General features: G+C 42.6%; 1 long non-coding RNA gene across 1 annotated transcript; it reads right to left on the bottom strand.

Moving 5' to 3' along the window:
- Positions 1-316: 316 nt before the first annotated feature.
- LOC141567874 (uncharacterized) lies at positions 317-3,251 on the bottom strand. Its single transcript, XR_012490814.1, has 2 exons — positions 3,004-3,251; positions 317-613 (listed from the first exon to the last, which is right to left on the bottom strand). It is a non-coding gene; the product is annotated as an uncharacterized LOC141567874 (long non-coding RNA).
- Positions 3,252-7,424: the final 4,173 nt, after the last annotated feature.

Below are 7,424 nucleotides of genomic sequence, written 5' to 3' on the forward strand. Positions count from 1 at the left end.
GCAAATTTAAGTATCTTCACAAAATTAGTACTCCTGTAACTATGAAGTCAAGATGCATTGACAACTCAAAATATGGTTCACGTTGAACAGCAGACAATGTCCTTAGCTAATGCTCACGTTAGCTGAGTGTTTAACTTTTGCTGAATAGGTCCCTCCAGAATACAATGTCTCCAAATTTGTACACATTGAGAGACTTTGTTGACAACAGGTTGGGATTAACAAAGGAGTTGACAAAATGATACACAACATTCATTCCCGCAGCCCACCACTCCAATGCTCCCTGTTATTAACACCTGACGTTCCTGTGATACGTGTGTTACAGTCATTGCAATGATATCAATGTTTTATTGATTAAAATGTGCACAGTTCATGCTAAGGTTTATGCCTGCTGCTGTGACATTCTATAAGTTTGACGAAGATCATAACATTATGTGTCAAAGTTAGAGGATCCCAGGATATCAGTACACGGATGTCATAGCAACATTCTTCACAACAGCCAATAGTTGGAAACTTTTCCAAAGTCCATCAAGTGATGAGTGGATAAATACAGTCTGATGTGTACCCAAAGTGGAATGTCATTCAGTCATGAACAGGAATTGAATTTTGAAAAATGCTGCAACATGAAAGAACATTGAGAAATTGACATGCTTAGTAACACCAGGCAGACACAGAAAGAAAATAATTTGTGATTCACTCATATGACGTCCCTGCCACAGGCAGATTCACAGTGGAGGGACAATGTAGAGATAACAAGGATTGGAAGGAGGGTGAAACTAGAGTGATTTGTTAATGGGAACTGAGGTGGAGATGATGAAAAAGACTGGATCTAGGCAGTAGTGATGAATCCGTAGCATTGTGCATAGAATCCAGGTTCCTGACCTGCATAGTCACAAATTATTGAAAGCAGCGTAAATAGCATTTCTACCTCACCACTGTCAAAAAGTTAAGAAAATCCAATAATAGAGATGAAAAAGGGAGGACAGCATATATGAATTCAGGGAAAACTGCAATGGTCTTGTAACATTTCAGGAAAAAGTGCGACTGTGTTGTGTTTTAAAAAGGACAGAAAAATTCATGAAAATCTCTCACTGAAACACAACATGCATTTAACTGTTTACCCGGTTTCAGAGTATTTCCAATTAATTACATTCCATTTAGCTGGACACCAAAGACCCCATGTCTCACTTCTTTCCTCTCCTCTCCTTGGCCTTGCGCCTTCCACCAAGGAGTGCGGCCCGGCACATGTTCAGCTCATAGATATGAAAATCCCATAGCCACACAGTCTCTCTCATGTCCGCATCAAGCTAATCTCCCTGAGTGTGTTTGACTAGTATCACCAATGGCACATTTACTGTGTTCTTGTAGCTCTCCCTGACATCTCAGAGGAAGACCTTGTCCCTGATAATTGCAATGAGGACATCAAACCTATCACGGTAAGCTTGCCTTCCACCCTCTGAGACAGAAATGCTCCTTTAGTACACTCAGTCAAACTAAGATTGAAAATGTTAGCATGTTCATTCCAGATGAGACAGACAATCTTCTGGCTGAGGAGACTGTTGAGTGTGAATTTGTTACCAACTGATACTTGTTTTGAATGTGCATTCAACAATGGCAGCATTAGGAACAGAATATATGGGAGTAATCTTTTTCCTATGCAGTGGTTTTTTTTTTTTTTCCTTTTGGAATACAACTGTGTAACTGACAACCCAAAATGCCTATGTGAGATACTTCCCTGCAGCAAAAGGTATGGCTTTTGACATGAGTAGTTTTGCTTGATTTCTTGTTTTGGGTTTCTTGACCCACCAGTGTTCCCGTTGGTTTTCTATTGTCATTATGGAAACCAAAGACCTGTGCAAACACAAACCGCATGATCTGATCCTTGTCATATTTTCTATCATTTCAGGATGCTCCAGTGGACACTGTCGATGGTGCGTATTCTAGAATTCCTCACTTGGTGACAAAAAGTGGAGAACATGACAAAATAGGGGTTTTCTTGCTGGCTTTAAAATGCAGAGTCACCGTGATGTCAGCTTCCTGTTGGCGATGAGAACTGGGGATGTGATGATAGAACCTGGCTTTCTAAGTACAGAATTGTTTACATGTTCTCCAGTTCCAATTTGGTCATTCAATGTGCATGTGTGGGAGTGACTGTCTCTGTGTGCATCCCTGAGTGTTATAGTTTGTGTGTGTGTATAAATTTTTGTGTGAGGAGTGTTTCCCTAGATTTATGTTCCTGAAGTTGCAGCTGTCATGTTTCACAATAAACATTCTCATCTCATGGCATCTTTGTGGATAGGTATGTGGTGTGTACATACTAATCACATTGTACTCTAAATGTGTGTACCATTTGTGTGCCAAGTGTATGGCAGTTAACCTGGAAGCAAATCCATCACGTCCCAACGCAATGTTCGCTGGGGTCTAAATGGACAACGTGTGTTTTAGAATCTCTGTTCTGCATCTGTGGCAACTTCAATTACTTACGGCCATCACCTCTTAGGATGTCTCGTGGCATTTTGAGTGGTCATGCTGTGTCACATCTGCCACTCCCCTCATTCACGTCGTTTTTCTATTAAAGGACTCAGAATGACTCCTCCCACCCAATATAGCTAAGTGCTGTGCAGGGCTCGTCTTGCAGCTGGCCCCTGCTGTAGCCCCATGCCACCCCTATTTCTAGAGGAATCTGAGCCCAGAGGAGCCTCCAGGAACAGTTGGGTGCTACTCACTGTGACTTTCTCCATGGAGGTCTAACATATCCCCTCACACACTCTTACTAAGAATACACAGTGTGTGTCTCATGTGGAAAATGGGCCTTCCATCACTCATCGTAGCTCTGGCTTTGTGTGCGAGTCAGCATCACTGTGTTGAAAGGAGCTAAGAGGTCATTGACAGGTCCTCAGCATCAGGGTGGCACTGGGCTTTGTTCATATGGGACAAAGGGGAGGTTGTGCATTGCAACACAGGGGAAGGAAAGTTCAGCCGTGAGGCAGGAGCATCACTACTCACAGTCGTTCTGAACCTTTGGCTGGAAATAGGGTCACGGTTTCTTCTGCAGCGCTCTGTAAGAAATCAAGTGAAGGGAGTATTTTAAGTCAAGATAAATATAAAATGGGCCCAATTATAGTGGGAGTTTCCATTGAACCAGGACTCCTGTGAATTACATGCATTTTAGTAGAACTTCATTGTCCTGTAGTCTTCAAACTTGCCCCACTAAGCAGATCTTTAAGACTTCTAGAGTGCAAAATATCACTTGTTTACCCCAGAAACTGTCTTGTTGAGACCAAGTTGTCTTAGGAGTCCTTAATTTCTAGATGGTGCTTTCCCTGTGGTGCTGAAGGGAACCCTGATGTGTGGTACGAAATGCAACCAACAGCTGTGTTCCAAGAATTCAGAGACAGTGGCCCAGTAGACTCGATTTGTGAGAACAGCTCTGAGAACCTTAGGCCGCACTTGACGATGAAAACAATTTAGAGCAGCATACGAAGACACAGGGAGGGTTCCCAGGACAGGTGGTGGTTTCAAGGTCGGGAGAAGCTGTGTGACATCAAGCTGTGAGCCCAGTCTTGCCCAGACCTCAGATGCCATGTGGCTGTTTCTTGAATGGGGATAGGAAACAGCCATGTTTCTGGAGCAAACGCTGTACACGTCTTCTTGACAACCCGGAGACAGAAGCTTTCCTCCTGCCCTGTGGGCTCCTTTATCGGCCTGTGTGACAACCAGACCCTTTCTTCTCTACTCCCTTTCTACCTTCTCTGCTTTTTGTTGTCATTGCTTCCGATATTCCTCCTTCATCTCGCCCTCTCACTCCCTCTTCCCCTCTCCATTTCTTTCTTTCTTTTTCTTTTCTATTTTTTAAAAATTTATTGGGGTGACAATTGTTAGTAAAGTAACATAGATTTCAGGTGTACGACTATGTAATACATCATTTATATCTCACATCATGTGTTTGACCACCCAGGGTCAGTTCTCCTTAGTTTCTATTTCATTTCACTTATTTTTTCTTGTGGTCAAAACACATAACATGAAATCTGACCTCTGTACATATTTAAATATATACTACAGTAGTGTGCATGGTATGTACATTGTGGTACAGCCAATCTCTAAAAGTTTTTCATGTCACATGGCTGAAACTGTACACCCTTTCAGCGTAACTTTATATTTCTTTGTCCCCTCAATTCTTGGCAACCACCCTTGTACTCTCTCGTCTATGAATTTGACTGTTTTAGAAACTCATTTAAATGGAATCAGAAACTATTTGTGTGTGTTTTCCTTTGTTGTTAAGACTGGCTTATATCTCGTGGAATAATGTCCTCCGGGTTTATTCATGTTGCTGCCAATGGCAGGATTCCCTTCATTTTTCAAGGGGAATGCAAGTCCACTGAATGCACGTACCACCTTTTCTTTATGCACTCACCTGTCCCTGGACACAGGGGCTGTTTCTCCAGGTCTGTGTTGTTATGAGCAATGCAGCAATGATCAGGGCCGTGCACTTATCTCCTGCAGCTCCTGATTTCATTCCCTTGGGATGTAGACCCAAAAGTGTGATGGGTGTGTCCTAGGGTTGTTCTATTTGTAATACTGGGAGGAACCTCAATGCTGTTTTCCACGATGACTGCACCATTTTGCATGCCCACTAACAGTGTAGAAAGGATCCAATGTTTTCACATCCTCGCCAACACATTATCTTTTCTACTTTTGAATAATACAGTCTAACGGGTGTTGGGCAGTATTCCACTGTCCTTTTGATTGTTATTTCCTTGGTGATTTGTGCTGTTGAGCATCTTTTCAAAGGTCTGTTGGTCATTTGTATGTCTTCTTTGTATAAATTTCTTTTTTTTCAGTCGTTTTCCCTTCTTTAATCGGGTCCTTTCCTTTTTCTTTCTTTTTATAATGAAGTTTTGGTATGTCATATATATATTGGATATTAGCTCCTTTTCAGATAGTAGGCTTCCAAGTGTTTTCTCCTGTTCTGTGGGTGCTTTGCCATTGGGTTGATTGTTGAAGAGACTCCCCTTCTTCCATGGTGTGTTCTTGGCACCGTTCTTGAAAATCATTTGGTCATAGATGTGTGTTTGGGAATTTTGTCTTCTGTTCCACAGAACAATGTGTCTGTCTTTACACCAGCGGCATACTGTTTTCTGTAGATTCCTGTAGCATTGTCATGTGTGTTGAAGCCAAAAAGTATGGAGCTTCTGTCTTTGTTCTTCCTTCTCAAGATGCTTTTGGCTACAGGGGTCCTTTGTGGTTCCATAAGCATTTTATGATTTGTTTTTTTCTATCTCTGTAGAAATGACATTGAGCTTTTCATAGGAGTTGTGCTGAATCGGCAGACCCCTTTGAGTTGTATTTGAATGGTAACGATATTAAGCCTTCCAAGCCAGGATCACAGCACATCATTAAAATTCTGTGTCCTTTTTAATTGTTGCAGCAATGCTGTGTAGTTTTCATCGTACAAGTCGTTCACCCTCTTAGGGGTCTTTGCCACTGCCTTCCTCCTGCTCTAATCCAGTGTTCAGGTGGATGAAGAGGGGATTCCTGAGGACAGCAAAGTGGCCCCGACCACTACTCTGACTCCGTCTAGCAGAGGTGTGCCAGCCCTGCTGGTCTCCTCTGCTTGTAGTTGGGCCCCCTGCTGGGAATCCTTTAATAGCTGGTGTTGACCTTACTGTTTGACTGTCCCCAGAGTCTGAAGAAGCACCTGGCACGTGTACATGAGTCCTTGAAGTTCCTACGAGTGAATGATCAGTTCAAGCCTGCGAGTGACTCTGCAGGAACAATCTGGGGAGGGGAGGATACGCCTTCCACATCTTTCAGTTCTAGCTTTGGCCAATCCGTTGGGGGAGCCAGTGGCCAGCTGTGACTCTTTTTAGTTTGTTTCACTTGATCATTTATTAACTCGATGAATTAAAAGAAAATACATATCCAGTTGTGCAGTCACAGGAGCCACACTCAAGTTTGTATATAACAGTTCCAATTTCAGGTTGAAAGTTTGGAGGGGAGAGCAATTGTGGGCCAGTGGGAACAAGAAGGTGATTCCTTCAGCTATCACTGACTGGAAGGTTGGGATCTGTGACCAATGCCTTGTTGAAGGGCTCTGACCTCACAGAGTCCAGGGATGGCCTGAGAACCTGCAGGAAAGATCAGGGTGATGCTCTGTGTCTTCCCATAGCCTCAATTGGAGGAGGCCGAATGGGGGAGACAGACACTCTTTCTAATAAATGTATTGCTCATCTTTCTGTTTGCAAAGACTGGCCGGTGGAGAACTTCTCTGACGCTGGCAGTGAGGAGGAAGATTCTACGCTTTACTACAAAGACTCAGGTCGGATCTAATGGGAGAGGCTACCTGCGACCGGTTGGGTGTCACCTGATGCTTTGAAGACTGACGAAGGCACATATGGAATCAGAGACGAAAAGGAAATGTGTGGAAGTCTGATTTGTTCCTTTGCTATATGAATGAGGTCTTAGAAAAAGGAATTGTGTCCATGGGCTCTGAGTGTGCTGCGGCTGACATCAACATTTTGTGCTTTGCTATTTAAAAATTATCTTTCCCACAGAACCAGCCAAATCTCAGAGCATGTTTTTGTTTTGTTTTTTCATGTTTCATTTACAGCTGACATTCAGCATTATTTTATATTAGTTTCAGGTGAACTACATAGCGTGAGACCTTTATATAATTTATGAAGTGATCACCCTGGTTTCGCTAGTACCTGCCTGGCACCATACGTAATTATTAGAGCATTATTGACTAGATTTCCTACGCTGTACTTCACATCCTCGTGACTGTTTTGTAATCAGCATTTTGTATGTCTTAAAGCCTTCACCTGTTTCACCCAGCTCCCAGCCCCCTCCCTTCTGGCAGCCATCACTTTGTTCTCTGTCCCTATCAGTCTGTGTCCATTTTATTATTTTTTCTTGAGATTCCACATACAAGTGAGATCATGTGGTATTTGCTTTTCTCTGTTTGACCCATATTCCTTAGAATAATACCATCTAAGTCCGTCCATGTTGTCACAAATGGTAACATTTTTTTCTGGCCGAGTTGTGTTCCATTTTATATATGTGTCACCTGTGGTTGTTTGTGGTTTTTTTGTTGTTGTTGTTGACGATGTTTTTCTGGTTTTGATCCAGTTGTCTACTGAATGGCAACTAGGCTGCTACCTTATTGGGGCTGTTGTAAATAGAGCTGAGGTAGACATATGGGTGCATATGTCTTTTGAAATTCGTGTTTTGGATTTCGTCAGATAAATACCCAGAAGGGGAATTGCTAGGTAATAAGCCAGTTCTATTTTTAATGTTTTCAGGAACCTCAGAATTGTTTTCCATAGCGCCTGCACCAGTTTTCAATCTCAGCTACAGCACAGGAGGATTCCCGTTTCTTCACATCCTGGCCAACATTTCCTGTTTGTTGAATCATTCTGTGCTGTAGC

Source organism: Rhinolophus sinicus, linkage group LG12 (genome assembly GCF_036562045.2).
Source record: "Rhinolophus sinicus isolate RSC01 linkage group LG12, ASM3656204v1, whole genome shotgun sequence".
Lineage (NCBI taxonomy): Eukaryota > Metazoa > Chordata > Mammalia > Chiroptera > Rhinolophidae > Rhinolophus > Rhinolophus sinicus.